Source organism: Taudactylus pleione, unplaced genomic scaffold (genome assembly GCF_031769625.1).
Source record: "Taudactylus pleione unplaced genomic scaffold, aTauple2 ptg000360l, whole genome shotgun sequence".
Lineage (NCBI taxonomy): Eukaryota > Metazoa > Chordata > Amphibia > Anura > Myobatrachidae > Taudactylus > Taudactylus pleione.
The window spans coordinates 5,540,466-5,556,773 of NW_028284761.1; the positions used below are offsets into that span (position 1 = coordinate 5,540,466).

At 47.8% G+C, this 16,308-nt stretch overlaps 1 pseudogene; it reads right to left on the bottom strand.

The window, feature by feature from the left end:
* Positions 1-15,599, bottom strand: part of LOC148508551 (uncharacterized) — a 106,654-nt pseudogene extending 91,055 nt beyond the window's left edge.
* Between the last annotated feature and the right edge of the window lie 709 nt (positions 15,600-16,308).

The window sequence follows — 16,308 nt, forward strand, 5'->3', positions numbered from 1 at the left end:
TGGAGTGGACACAGCCCCTATGGAGAACTGACTGCACAACACAGTCCAGCCAGCCCCTATGGACTTTGAAGTAGTGGACACAGCCCCTATTAACAACAGCAGCACAGCACAACACAGCCAGCCCCTATGGACTTTGAAGTAGTGGACAACAGCAGCACTACACTACACTACACTACACAGCACTAACTCCCACCCTCCCTCTTCACTGTCCACAGCCGAGTGAGAAAATGGCGCCGACGCGGGTACCTTATATAGGATCCAAAACCCGCGAGACTCGGAAGGCGGGATGATGACGTTTTGCCTCGATGTCAGATCCGAGTCAGGCGGGAAAAGTCGAGCCTGACTCGGATCGGACTCGGATCGGGGGGGCTCGGGGGGGTTCGGATTTCAGAAATCCGAACCCGCTCACCCCTAATATATATATATATGTATATATATATATATATATATATTAGGGGTGAGCGGGTTCGGATTTCTGAAATCCGAACCCCCCCGAGCCCCCCCCCGATCCGAGGCAGATCCGAGTCAGGCTCGACTTTTCCCGCCTGACTCGGATCTGAAATCGAGGCAAAACGTCATCATCCCGCCTTCCGGGTCTCGCAGGTTTTGGATCCTATATAAGGTACCCGCGTCGGCGCCATTTTCTCACTCGGCTGTGGACAGTGAAGAGGGAGGGTGGGAGTTAGGGCTGGCTGGGCTGTGTAGTGTAGTGTAGTGCAGAGTAGTGTTGTGCTGTGCTGTGCTGCGCTGTGCTGCTGTTGTCCATAGGGGCTGTGTCCACTACTTCAAAGTCCATAGGGGCTGGCTGGACTGTGTTGTGCAGTCAGTTGTCCATAGGGGCTGTGTCCACTCCAAAGTCCTGTGCAGTGTCCCAGTCCTAAAGGGGTGCTGTAGTGATGTCCAGGGGGTGCTCTGTCCGTCAGGGGTGCTCCCCCCAAGTGCTAAAAAAAAAATATTTTTTCTGCTTGTGAATTGTGTGCGCAGTAACCGCTCGTGCATCAACAAAGTAGTGCCAAGCGTTCGCCTGTGTTATAAGTAAAGGGCTGGCTGGCTTGACCGTTAAATGGTGCTGTAACCCCCAAAGTACACTCCAAACCAAATAAAAAAATATTTTCTGTGTTTGTGAATTGTATGCGCAGTAGCCGCACGTGCATCAACAAAGTAGTGCCAAGCGTGCGCCTGTGTCATAAGTAAAGGGCCAGCTGGCTTGACCGTTAAAGGGTGCTGTAACCCCCAAAGTACACTCCAAAACAAATAAAAAAATATTTTCTGTGTTTGTGAATTGTGTGCGCAGTAGCAACACGTGCATCAACAAAGGAGCAGCGCCAAGCGTGCGCCTGTGTCCCATAATTAAAGAGCCGGCTGGCTCATTTCTTAAAGGGTGGTGTAACCCACAAAGTGCACTACTCTCCAGCAAAAATAAAAAAATATTTTCTGTGTTTGTGTGCGCCTTAGCCGCACGTATATATCAAATCGATAGAACATAAATGGAGGACCAAACTTTCTCCGATAAAAATAAAATAGAGAAAGATCAAGAACCACTTCCTCCTAGTGCTGAAGCTGCTGCCACTAGTCATGACATAGACGATAACATGCCATCAACGTCGTCTTCCAAGGCCGATGCCCAATGTCATAGTAGAGGGCACATACAATCCCAAATGGCAAAGTTCAGGAAAATGACCTTGAAAAAAACATTTAAATCATCTGAAGAGAAAAGTAAACTTGCCAATATACCATTTATGACACGGAGAGGCAAGGAATGGCTAAGGTCTTTCCCTATGTTCATGACTAGTGGTTCAGCTTCACATGACGATGGAAGCCCTCCTCCCACTAAAAAAATCAAAAGAGTTAAGCTGGCAAAAGCACAGCGAAGAACTGTGCGTTCTAAGAAGATATCACAAATCCCCAAGGAGAGTCCAAGTGTGGTGGTGGTTGCGATGCCTGACCTTCCCAGCACTGGACGGGAAGAGGTGGCTCTATCCACCATTTGCACGCCCCCTGCAAGTGCTGAAAGGAGCACCCACAGTCCACTTGCTGATATGCAAATTGAAGATGTCACTGTTGAAGTACAACAGAATGAGGATACTGGTGTAGCTGGCGCTGAGGAGGAAGTTGGCGAGGAGGATTCTGATGGTGATGTGGTTTGTTTAAATCAGGCTCCGGGGGAGACAGTTGTTGTCCGTGGGATGAAAAAGCCCATCACGGTCATGCCTGGGCAGAAGACCAAACATTCCACCTCTTTGGTCTGGCAATATATCTATCCAAATCCGGACAACAACTGTCTTGCCATATGTACCATATGTAAAGGTGAAATAAGTAGGGGTAGGGACATTATCCACCTAGGAACATCCTCCCTTATACAGCATCTGCAGCGCATTCATAAAAAGTTACTGTCAAGTTCAGAAACTTTGGCTAAGACCGTAAGCAGTCCAGGGACACCTAAATCCTGTTGTCCTGTTGTATCCAAGCGCCTGCAAACCACACCGTCAACTCCCTCCTCGTCAATTTCCTCCTTAGTCAGGATCGGAAGTAGTACTGCAGGCCATGTCACTGGCATGACTGACTCTCCTATCCGGGATTCCTCCGGAGGATCCTGCATTGCTACACCTCCTGCTGCCGCTGCTGCTGTTGCTGCTGCTGGGAGTCGTTCATCATCCCAGAGAGGAAGTAGGAACACCACTACTTTTACTAAACAATTGACAATCCAACTGTCCTTAGCGAGGAGGATGAAGTACGACAGCAGTCATCCTGAAGCAAAACGTATAACTGAGGCCTTGACTGCTATGTTGGTGTTAGTCGTGCATCTGGTATCCGCCATTAGTGCAGTGGGATTTAGACAATTGATGGAGGTAGTGTGTCCCCGGTTCCAAATCCCGTCTAGATTCCACTTCACTAGGCAGGCGATACCGAGACTGTACAGAAACGTCGGAAAAAGTGTCCTCAGTGTCCTGAAAAATGCCGTTGTAACCAATGTCCACTTAACCACGGACATGTGGACAAGTGGAACAGGGCAGACTAAGGACTATATGACTGTGACAGCCCACTGGGTAGATGTATCACCTTACGCAGCAACAGCAGCAGCGTCACCAGTAGCAGCATCTCTGAAACGCCAGCTCGTTCCAAGGTAGGCGACGCTGTGTATCACCGGTTTCAGTAAGAGGCACACAACCTCTTAGAGAAACTGAGGGAAATCATCGCCCAGTGGCTTAAACCACTTAGACTCTGCTGGGGATTTGTGATATCTGACAACGCCACCAATATTGTGCGGGCATTACATCTGGGCAAATTCCAGCATGTCCCATGTTTTGCTCACACAATAAACTTGGTGGTGCAGAATTTTCTGAAAAGCGACAGGGGCGTGCAGGAGACACTTTGGGTGGCCCAAAAAATTTCTGGCCACTTTCGCCATTCAGCGACTGCGTGCCGAAGACTGGAGCGCCAGCAAACACTCTTGAACCTGCCCTGCCATCACCTTAAGCAAGAGGTTGTGACGCAGTGGAACTCAACCCTCTATATGCTTCAGAGGATGGAGGAGCAGCAAAAGGTCATACAAGCCTATACATCCACCTTTGACATAGGCAAAGGAGGGGGTATACACCTGACTCAAGCGCAGTGGAGGTTCTCCAGCCCTTCGAACTTGCCACACGTGAAGTCAGTTCAGACACTGCCAGCTTGAGGCAGGTCATTCCCCTCATCTGGCTTTTGCAGAAGCAGCTGGAGAAAGTGAAGGAGGAGCTAAGACAGAGCGATTCCGCTCGGCATGTGGGACTTGTGGACTTGTGGATGAAGCCCTTCATTCACTTTGCCAGGATTCCAGTGTGGTCAATCTGTTGAAATCAGACCACTACATTTTGGCCACCGTGCTCAATCCTAGGTTTAAAGCCTATGTGGTGTCTCTCTTTCCGGCCGACACAAGCCTGCAGAGGTGCAAAGACCTGGTGGTGAAAACACTGTCAGCTGAAGCGGAACGTGACACGTCAACAGCTCCTTCTTCATTTTCTCCCGCAACTGGGGCTGCCAGGAAAAAACTTAGGTATTCTAAGCAACCCGCTGGCGGTGATGCAGGACAGGCAGGACCAAGTTTGGACATCTGGTCCGGACTGAAGGACCTGGCAACAATTTCTGACATGTCTACTGTCACTACATATAATACTGTCACCATTGACAGAATGGTGGAGGATTACATCAGTGACAGCATCCAAGTAGGCATGTCAGACAGTCCATACCTTTACTGGCAGGAAAAAGAGGCAATTTGGAGGCCCCTGTACAAACTGGCTCTATTTTACCTGAGTTGCCCCCCCTCCAGTGTGTACTCCGAAAGAGTGTTTAGTGCAGCCGGGAACCTTGTCAGCGAAAGGCGTAGGAGGTTGCTTCCACAAAATGTGGAGAAGATGATGTTCATCAAAATGAATTATCAACTCTTCCAGGGAGACCAGCCTCCAGAACGTACAGAGGGACCTGTGGTGGTGGATTCCAGTGGGGACGAGTTAATACTCTGTGAGGATGAGGATGTACACAACACTGAAGAGGGTGAGGAATCGGTGGATGAGGAGGATGAGGACGACATCTTGCCTCCGTAGAGCCAGTTTGTGCAGGGACAGATTAATTGTGTTTTGTGGGGGCCCAAACGAACCAATCATTTCAGCCACAGTCGTGTGGCAGACCCTGGCGCTGAAATGATTGCTTTGTTAAAGTGTGCATGTCCTGTTTATACAACATAAAGTTGGGAGGGCCCAATTACAATTCCATCTTGCACCTCTTTTTTTTCTTTGCATTATTTACAGTTTGGGGCCTAGTTTTTCAAACTGCCATCCTGTCTGCCACTGCAGTGTCACTCCTAGATGGGTCACATGTTTGTGCATCCCACTCGTGTCGCTTAGCATAGTCATCCAGCTACCTCGGTGCAACCTTTTGGACATAAAAACACTATTGTGAGGTGTGAGGTGTTCAGAATAGACTGGAAATTAGTGGAAATTAAGGTTATTGAGGTTAATAATAGCATAGGAGCAGAAAAACCAACACATTCTGTGATTTTAACTGTTTTTATGCTTTTTTTAAAAAAAATACAGATCCAAAACACAAAACCCAGAACCCAAAACACGGAAGGGTGGTTTTGGCAAAACCAATCCAGATCCAAAACACGAAGAAAGATCCAGATCCAAAACCAAAACACAAAACACGAAAAGGGGCCGGTGCACACCCCTAATATATATATGAGTCCAATCGGGTGGCAATCCAGCTGTAAGAAGTACAACCCATGAGCACGAACTACAAATGTAGAAAAGGCAGCACTCAGTTCAATAAAGTCACCAAGATGCATCAAATCCTATCCTTGCCCTTGCCTTAGTGCCCTCCTAAGTATTCTTCAGAACAACCAGAAATGTGGCACAGCATAAGAGAGGTAGCACTCACGGGTCTGGCAAATGAAAGAATCAGTCTAACAACTTTGTCTGCTTTTCAACATTTCAGTGAACCGTGTTCTTGATAAAAGTCATGGTTGACTGAAACGTTGAATAAGGCAGACAAAGATGATAGACTGTTCTTTCATTTGCCAGACCCGTGAGTGCCGCCTCTCTTATGCTGTGTCACACATATATATATATATTAGGGGTGAGCGGGTTCGGATTTCTGAAATACGAACCCCCCGAGCCCCCCAGATCCGAGGCAGATCCGAGTCAGGCTCGACTTTTACCGCCTGACTCGGATCTGAAATCGAGGCAAAACGTCGTCATCCCGCCTTCCGGGTCCCGCGGGTTTTGAATCCTATATAAGGTACCCGCGTCGGTGGCATTTTCTCATCGGCTGTGGACAGTGAAGAGGGAGGGTGGGAGTTAGGGCTGGCTGGGCTGTGTAGTGTAGTGTAGTGTAGTGCAGAGTAGTGTTGTGCTGTGCTGTGCTGCGCTGTGCTGCGCTGTGCTGCTGTTGCCCATAGGGGCTGTGTCCACTACTTCAAACTCCATAGGGGCTGGCTGTGTTGTGCTATGCTGCTGTTGTTAATAGGGGCTGTGTCCACTACTTCAAAGTCCATAGGGGCTGGCTGGACTGTGTTGTGCAGTCAGTTCGCCAAAGTCCTGTGCAGTGTCCCAGTCTTAAAGGGGTGCTGTAGTGTTGTCCAGGGGGTGCTCTGTCCATCAGGGGTGCTCCCCCCAAGTGCTAAAAAAATAATATTCTTTCTGTGTTTGTGAATTGTGTGCCCAGTAGCCGCACGTGCATCAACAAAGTAGTGCCAAGCGTGCACCTGTGTCATAAGTAAAGAGCCGGCTGGCTTGACTGTTAAAGGGTGCTGTAACCCCCAAAGTACACTCCAGTCCAAACCAAAAAAAAATTATTTTCTGTGTTTGTGAATTGTGTGCGCAGTAGCCGCACGTGCATCAACAAAGTAGTGCCAAGCGTGCGCCTGTGTCATAAGTAAAGGGCCGGCTGGCTTGACCGTTAAAGGGTGCTGTAACCCCCAAAGTACACTCCAGTCCAAACCAAATAAAAAAATATTTTCTGTGTTTGTGAATTGTGTGCGCAGTAGCCGCACGTGCATCAACAAAGTAGTGCCAAGCGTTCGCCTGTGTTATAAGTAAAGGGCCGGCTGGCTTGACCGTTAAAGGGTGCTGTAACCCCCAAAGTACACTCCAAACCAAATAAAAAAATATTTTCTGTGTTTGTGAATTGTGTGCGCAGTAGCCGCACGTGCATCAACAAAGGAGCAGCGCCAAGCGTGCGCCTGTGTCCCATAATTAAAGAGCCGGCTGGCTCATTTCTTAAAGGGTGGTGTAACCCACAAAGTGCACTACTCTCCAGCAAAAATAAAAAAATATTTTCTGTGTTTGTGTGCGCCTTAGCCGCACGTATATATCAAATCGATATAACGTAAATGGAGGACCAAACTTTCTCCGATAAAAATAAAATAGAGAAAGATCAAGAAACACTTCCTCCTAGTGCTGAAGCTGCTGCCACTAGTCATGACATAGACGATAACATGCCATCAACGTCGTCTGCCAAGGCCGATGCCCAATGTCATAGTAGAGGGCACATACAATCCCAAATGACAAAGTTCAGGAAAATGACCTTGAAAAAAACATTTAAATCATCTGAAGAGAAAAGTAAACTTGCCAATATACCATTTATGACACGGAGAGGCAAGGAATGGCTAAGGTCTTTCCTTATGTTCATGACTAGTGGTTCAGCTTCACATGACGATGGAAGCCCTCCTCCCACTAAAAAAATCAAAAGAGTTAAGCTGGCAAAAGCACAGCGAAGAACTGTGCGTTCTAAGAAGATATCACAAATCCCCAAGGAGAGTCCAAGTGTGGTGGTGGTTGCGATGCCTGACCTTCCCAGCACTGGATGGGAATAGGTGGCTCTATCCACCATTTGCACGCCCCCTGCAAGTGCGGAAAGGAGCACCCACAGTCCACTTGCTGATATGCAAATTGAAGATGTCACTGTTGAAGTACAACAGAATGAGAATACTGGTGTAGCTGGCGCTTAGGAGGAAGTTGGCGAGGAGGATTCTGATGGTGATGTGGTTTGTTTAAATCAGGCTCCGGGGGAGACAGTTGTTGTCCGTGGGATGAAAAAGCCCATCACAGTCATGCCTGGGCAGAAGACCAAACATTCCACCTCTTTGGTCTGGCAATATTTCTATCCACATCCGGACAACAACTGTCTTGCCATATGTACCATATGTAAAGGTGAAATAAGTAGGGGTAGGGACGTTATCCACCTAGGAACATCCTCCCTTATACAGCACCTGCAGCGCATTCATAAAAAGTTACTGTCAAGTTCAGAAACTTTGGCTAAGACCGTAAGCAGTCCAGGGACACCTAAATCCTGTTGTCCTGTTGTATCCTTAGTCAGGATCGGAAGTAGTCCTGCAGGCCATGTCACTGGCATGACTGACTCTCCTATCTGGGATTCCTCCGGAGGATCCTGCATTGCTACGCCTCCTGCTGCCGCTGCTGCTGTTGCTGCTGCTGGGAGTTGTTCATCATCCCAGAGAGGAAGTAGGAACACCACTACTTTTACTAAACAATTGACCCTCCTACAGTCCTTAGCGAGGAGGATGAAGTACGACAGCAGTCATCCTGAAGCAAAACGTATAACTGAGGCCTTGACTGCTATGTTGGTGTTAGACGTGCATCCGGTATCCGCCATTAGTGCAGTGGGATTTAGACAATTGATGGAGGTAGTGTGTCCCCGGTTCCAAATCCAGTCTAGATTCCACTTCACTAGGCAGGCGATACCGAGACTGTACAGAAACGTCTGAAAAAGTGTCCTCAGTGTCCTGACAAATGCCGTTGTACCCAATGTCCACTTAACCACGGACATGTGGACAAGTGGAACAGGGCAGACTAAGGACTATATGACTGTGACAGCCCACTGGGTAGATGTATCACCTTACGCAGCAACAGCAGCAGCGTCACCAGTAGCAGCATCTCAGATACGCCAGCTCGTTCCAAGGTAGGCTACGCTGTGTATCACCGGTTTCAGTAAGAGGCACACCGCCGACAACCTCTTAGAGAAACTGAGGGAAATCATCGCCCAGTGGCTTACCCCACTTAGACTCTCCTGGGGATTTGTGATATCTGACAACGCCACCAATATTGTGCGGGCATTACATCTGGACAAATTCCAGCACGTCCCATGTTTTGCTCACACAATAAACTTGGTGGTGCAGTATTTTCTGAAAAGCGACAGGGGCGTGCAGGAGACATTTTGGGTGGCCCGAAAAATTTCTGGCCACTTTCGCCATTCAGTGACTGCGTGCCGAAGACTGGAGCGCCAGCAAACACTCTTGAACCTGCCCCGCCATCACCTGAAGCAAGAGGTTGTGACGCGGTGGAACTCAACCCTCTATATGCTTCAGAGGATGGAGGAGCAGCAAAAGGTCATACAAGCCTATACATCCACCTATGATATAGGCAAAGGAGGGGGTATGCACCTGACTCAAGCGCAGTGGAGAATGATTTCAGTGTTGTGCAAGGTTCTCCAGCCCTTCGAACTTGCCACACGTGAAGTCAGTTCAGACACTGCCAGCTTGAGTCAGGTCATTCCCCTCAGGCTTTTGCAGAAGCAGCTGGAGAAAGTGAAGGAGGAGCTAAGATGGAGCGATTCTGCTCGGCATGTGGGACTTGTGGATGAAGCCCTTCATTTGCTTTGCCAGGATTCCAGGGTGGTCAATCTGTTGAAATCAGACCACTACATTTTGGCCACCGTGCTCGATCCTAGGTTTAAAGCCTATGTGGTGTCTCTCTTTCCGGCCGACACAAGCCTGCAGAGGTGCAAAGACCTGCTGGTGAACACACTGTCAGCTGAAGCGGAACGTGACACGTCAACAGCTCCTTCTTCATTTTCTCCCGCAACTGTGGCTGCCAGGAAAAAACTTAGGAATCCTAAGCAACCCGCTGGCGGTGATGCAGGGTAGGCAGGACCAAGTTTGGACATCTGGTCCAGACTGAAGGACCTGGCAACAATTTCTGACATGTCTACTGTCACTACATATGATACTGTCACCATTGACAGAATGGTGGAGGATTACATCGGTGACAGCATCCAAGTAGGCATACCTGTACTGGCTGGAAAAAGAGGCAATTTGGAGGCCCCTGTACAAACTGGCTCTATTTTACCTGAGTTTCCCCCCCTCCAGTGTGTACTCCGAAAGAGTGTTTAGTGCAGCCGGGAACCTTGTCAGCGAAAGGCGTAGGAGGTTGCTTCCACAAAATGTGGAGAAGATGATGTTCATCAAAATGAATTATCAACTCTTCCAGGGAGACCAGCCTCCAGAACGTACAGAGGGACCTGTGGTGGTGGATTCCAGTGGGGACGAGTTAATACTCTGTGAGGATTAGGATGTACACAACACTGAAGAGGGTGAGGAATCAGTGGATGAGGAGGATGAGGATGACATCTTGCCTCCATAGAGCCAGTTTGTGCAGGGACAGATTATTTGCCAGCTTGTTTTGTGGGAGCCCAAACGAACCAATCATTTCAGCCACAGTCGTGTGGCAGACCCTGGCGCTGAAATGATTGCTTTGTTAAAGTGTGCATGTCCTGTTTATACAACATAAGGGTGGGTGGGAGGGCCCAAGGACAATTCCATCTTGCACCTCTTTTTTTTCTTTGCATTATGTACAGTTTGGGGCCTAGTTTTTCAAACTGCCAACCTGTCTGTCACTGCAGTGTTACTCCTAGATGGGTCACGTGTTTGTGCCGCCCACTCGTGTCGCTTAGCATAGTCATCCAGCTTCCTCGGTGCAGCCTTTTGGACATAAAAACACTATTGTGAGGTGTGAGGTGTTCAGAATAGACTGGAAATTAGTGGAAATTAAGGCTATTGAGGTTAATAATAGCATAGGAGCAGAAAAACCAACACATTCTGTGATTTTAGCTGTTTTTATTCTTTTTTTCAAAATAATACAGATCCAAAACACAAAACCCAGAACCCAAAACACGGAAGGGTGGTTTTGGCAAAACCAATCCAGATCCAAAACATGGAGAAAGATCTAGATCCAAAACCAAAACCAAAACACAAAACACGAAAAGTGGCCGGTGCACACCCCTAATATATATATATATATATATATATATATGGATCGGACAGGTATATGGGGTGCTGAATGGATAGGGCTGGTATATGGGGGTGCTGTATGGATGGGACAGGTGTATGGAGGTGATGTATGGATGGGACAGGTATATGGGGGTGCAGTATGGATTGGACAGGTACACGTGGGTGCAGTATGGATGGGACAGGTGTATGGGGGTGCTGTATGGATTGGGCAGGTATATGGGGGTGCTGTATGGATGGGACAGGTATATTGGGGTGCTGTATGGATAGGGCAGGCACATGTGGGTGCTGTCTGGATGAGACAGGTGTATGTGGGTGCTGTATGGATAGGGCATGTATATGGGGTGCTGTAAGGCTAGGGCAGGTATATGGGGGTGCTATATGGATGGGACAGGTACACATGGGTGTTGTATGGATGGGACAGGTGTATGAGGGTGAGGTATGGATGGGACAGGTGTATGGGGGTGCTGTATGTATAGGGCAGGTATATGTGGGTGCTGTCTGGATGGGATAGGAATATGGGAGTGCTGTATGGATAGGACAGGTATATGTGGGTGCTGTATGGATGGGACAGGTATACGGGGGTGCTGTATAGATAGGGAATGTATATGGGGGTGCTGTATGGATAGGGCATGTATATGGGAGTGCTGTATGGATAGGTCAGGTATATGGAGGTGCTGTAAGGATAGGGCCAGTATATGTGGGTGCTATATGGATAGGGCAGGTATACAGGGGTGCTGTATGAATAGGGCAGGCTTATGGGGGTTCTGTATGGATGGTATAGGTATATGGGGGTGATGCATGTATGGTACAGGTATATGGTGGTAAAGTATGGATGGTACAGGTTAATGGGGGTGATGTTTGGATGGTACAGGTATATGGGGGTAATGTATGGATGATACAGGTCTATAGGGGTGATGTATGGATGGTACAGGTATATGGGGGTGATGTATGGATGGTACTGGTATATGGTGGTAATGTATGGATGGTACAGGTTAATGGGGGTGATGTATGGATGGTACAGGTATGTGGCGGTAATGTATGGATGAGACAGGTATATGGGGGTGATGTATGGATGGGACAGGTATATGGGGGTGATGTATGGATGGTATATGGGGGTGCTGTATGGATGGGACAGGTATATGGGGTGCAGTATGGATGGGACAGGTGTATGGGGGTGCTGTATGGATAGGGCATGTATATGGGGTTGCTGTATGGATGGGGCAGGTATATTGGGGTGCTGTATGGATAGGGCATGCACATGTGGGTGCTATCTGGATGGGACAGGTGTATGGGGGTGCTATATGGATAGGGCATGTATATAGGGGTGCTGTATGGTTAGGGCAGGTATATCGGGGTGCTATATGGATGGGACAGGTACACGTTGGTGCTGTATGGATGGGACAGGTGTATGGGGGTGCTGTATGGATAGGGCAGGTATATGTGGGTGCTGTCTAAATGGGACAGGTATATGGGAGTGCTGTATGGATAGGACAGGTACATGTGGGTGCTGTATGGATGGGACAGGTATATGGGGGTGCTGTATAGATAGGGCATGTATATGGGGGTGCTGTATGGACAGGTCAAATATATGGGGGTGCTGTAAGGATAGGGCATGTATATGTGGGCGCTCTATGGATAGGGCAGGTTTTTTAGGGGTACTGTATGAATAGGGCAGGCATATGAGGGTTCTGTATGGATGGTACAGGTATATGGGGGTGATGTATGTATGGTACAGGTATATGGTGGTAATGTATGGATGGTACAGGTTAATGGGGGTGAGGTATGGATGGTACAGGTATATGGGGGTAATGTATGGATGATACAGGTATATGGGGGTGATGTATGGATGGGACAGGTATATGGGGGTAATGTATGGATGATACAGGTATATGGGGGTGATGTATGGATGGTACAGGTATATGGTGGTAATGTATGGATGGTACAGGTTAATGGGGGTTCTGTATGGATGGGACAGGTATATGGGGGTGATGAATGGATGATACAGGTATATGGGGGTGATGTATGGATGGTACAGGTATATGTGGGTGATGTATGGATGGTACAGGTATATGGGGGTAATGTGAGGATGGTACAGGTATATGGGGGTGATGTATGGATGGTACATGTTTATAGTGGTAATGTATGGATGGTACAGGTTTATGGGGGTGATGTATGGATGGGACAGGTTCATGGGGGTGATGTATGGATGGTACAATTATATTGGGTTAATGTATGGATAGGTCAGGTATATGGGGGTGATGAATGGATGGTACAGGTATATGGGGGTGATGTATGGATGGTACAGGTATATGGGGGTGTTGAATGGATGGTACAGGTATATGGGGGTGATGTATGGATGGGACAGGTATATGGGGGTGATGTATGGATGGTACAGGTATATTGGGGTGATAAATGGATGGTACAGGTATATGTGGGTGATGTATGGATGGTACAGGTATTTGGTGGTGATGATTGGATGGTACAGGTATATGGGTGCAATGTATAGATGGTACAGGTATATGAGGGTGCTGTATGGATGGTACAGGTATATGGGGGTAATGTATGGATGATACAGGTATATGGGGGTGATGTATGGATGGTACAGGTATATGGTGGTAATGTATGGATGGTACAGGTTAATGGGGGTTCTGTATGGATGGGACAGGTATATGGGGGTGATGAATGGATGATACAGGTATATGGGGGTGATGTATGGATGGTACAGGTATATGTGGGTGATGTATGGATGGTACAGGTATATGGGGGTAATGTGAGGATGGTACAGGTATATGGGGGTGATGTATGGATGGTACATGTTTATAGTGGTAATGTATGGATGGTACAGGTTTATGGGGGTGATGTATGGATGGGACAGGTTCATGGGGGTGATGTATGGATGGTACAATTATATTGGGTTAATGTATGGATAGGTCAGGTATATGGGGGTGATGAATGGATGGTACAGGTATATGGGGGTGATGTATGGATGGTACAGGTATATGGGGGTGTTGAATGGATGGTACAGGTATATGGGGGTGATGTATGGATGGGACAGGTATATGGGGGTGATGTATGGATGGTACAGGTATATTGGGGTGATAAATGGATGGTACAGGTATATGTGGGTGATGTATGGATGGTACAGGTATTTGGTGGTGATGATTGGATGGTACAGGTATATGGGTGCAATGTATAGATGGTACAGGTATATGAGGGTGCTGTATGGATGGTACAGGTATATGGGGGTAATGTATGGATGATACAGGTATATGGGGGTGATGTATGGATGGTACAGGTGTATGGTGGTAATGTATGGATGGTACAGGTTAATGGGGGTTATGTATGGATGGGACAGGTATATGGGGGTGATGAATGGATGATACAGGTATATGGGGGTGATGTATGGATGGTACAGGTATATGTGGGTGATGTATGGATGGTACAGGTATATGGGGGTAATGTGAGGATGGTACAGGTATATGGGGGTGATGTATGGATGGTACATGTTTATAGTGGTAATGTATGGATGGTACAGGTTTATGGGGGTGATGTATGGATGGGACAGGTTCATGGGGGTGATGTATGGATGGTACAATTATATTGGGTTAATGTATGGATAGGTCAGGTATATGGGGGTGATGAATGGATGGTACAGGTATATGGGGGTGATTTATGGATGGTACAGGTATATGGGGGTGTTGAATGGATGGTACAGGTATATGGGGGTGATGTATGGATGGGACAGGTATATGGGGGTGATGTATGGATGGTACAGGTATATTGGGGTGATAAATGGATGGTACAGGTATATGTGGGTGATGTATGGATGGTACAGGTATTTGGTGGTGATGATTGGATGGTACAGGTATATGGGTGCAATGTATAGATGGTACAGGTATATGAGGGTGCTGTATGGATGGTACAGGTATATGGGGGTAATGTATGGATGGTACAGATATATGGGGGTGATGTATGGATGGTACAGGTATATTGGGGTGATGTATGGATGGTACAGGTGTATGGGGGTGATACATGGATGGTACAGGTATATGGTGGTAATGTATGGATGGTACAGGTATATGGTGGTAATGTATGGATGGTACAGGTATATGGGGGTGATGTATGGATGGTACAGGTATATGGTGGAAATGTATGGATGGTACAGGTTAATGGGGGTGATGTATGGATGGTACAGGTATATGGGGGTAATGTATGGATGATACAGGTATATGGGGGTGATGTATGGATGGTACAGGTATATGGGGGTGATGTATGGATGGTACTGGTATTTGGTGGTAATGTATGGATGATACAGGTTAATGGGGGTGATGTATGGATGGGACAGGTATATGGGGGTGATGAATGAATGATACAGGTATATGGGGGTGATGTATGGATGGGACAGGTATATGGGGGTGATGTATGGATGGTACAGGTTAATGGAGGTGATGTATGGATGGTACAGGTATATGGGGGTGATGTATGGATGGGACTGGTGTATGGGGGTGATGTATGGATGGGACAGGTGTTTTTAGGCTTACTGTTGGGAGATACAGGTTTTCTTAACACATTTTTAGAAGTGGCTTAAAATTACACAAACATCTACTTACAGGCATTGTAATGCACCACAATTTGTTTAGAGCTTTTTTAAATTGCTGTAAGACACTTGCGTTTTCTATTTTTTTCGCTGTTAGAAAAAAAAGTATAACCTTTTAAGAGCCCCAAATAATTTGCTTGCAGCCACTACTACCCCTTTCACACTAAGGGGTATATTTACTGAAATGGGAGTTCTATTTAAGAATTGATGTTGCCCATAGCAACCAATCAGATTCTACTTCTCATTTATCTAGCACCTTCTAGAAGATAATACCTGACTCTGATTGGTTGCTATGGCAACATCACTTCTTAATGGAACTCCCATCTTAGTAAATTTACCCCTGAGCCCCTGACCTGGGATATTGCTGGGGCAACCCGGGTCCTGGCTTGGTGTGAAAGTGTCAACCCAGGTTGTGTATCCCAGGTTCTCGACCCTGATCATGCCCAGGGTAGTTCCCAGAGCCAACTCGGATACACTATGGTGAGAAAGTGGTGACACGGTTTATTCTACATGGGTTATGTTAACACGCAGCTCATTGGCGGATTGAAAGTGCCAACTTTTCATGACTTATTGTGTGAGCCTGTAACGTCCCCTTTTAATTATTCTATTAGGCTTGCAGGTCTGACACTGGTGCAGTGTGAAAGGGGACAACCCAGGAATAACCCGACCCGGGTCCCCAATGTGCGGTGTGAAAGGGGTTTTGAGCAACTGTGACATGGCTTGAAACCATGGGCCTGATTCAGACCTGCTCGCGAGCGCTGAGCGCTCGCAAGCGGGTCGATGTTGGGCAAGTACGCATGCGCACGACGGAGGCTGCTCCGTCGTGCGCATGCGCGAGACCCCGGATAGCGACGGGCAAGCCGTCGCTCCGGGTCTTGCAACAAAGGGGGCGTGCTGTCGATGGTGAGTGACAGCACGCCCCCTTTGGTGGGCGTGGCTGCCCAGACGGAGGCGTTCCCATGGAAATGCCTACCGTCTGGGGCCGGCCCCACTGACATCACAAGTGATGTCAGTGGGTGGACTTCTTGCTCTGTAAGAGCAAGAAGTCCACTGGGACTTGCGGCAACGAGACCCTACCACAAGGGTCTCGTCGCAAGTCCGATGGTCGCGATGGTCTTGACCATCGCGACCATCATCCTGGCCGCTCGCA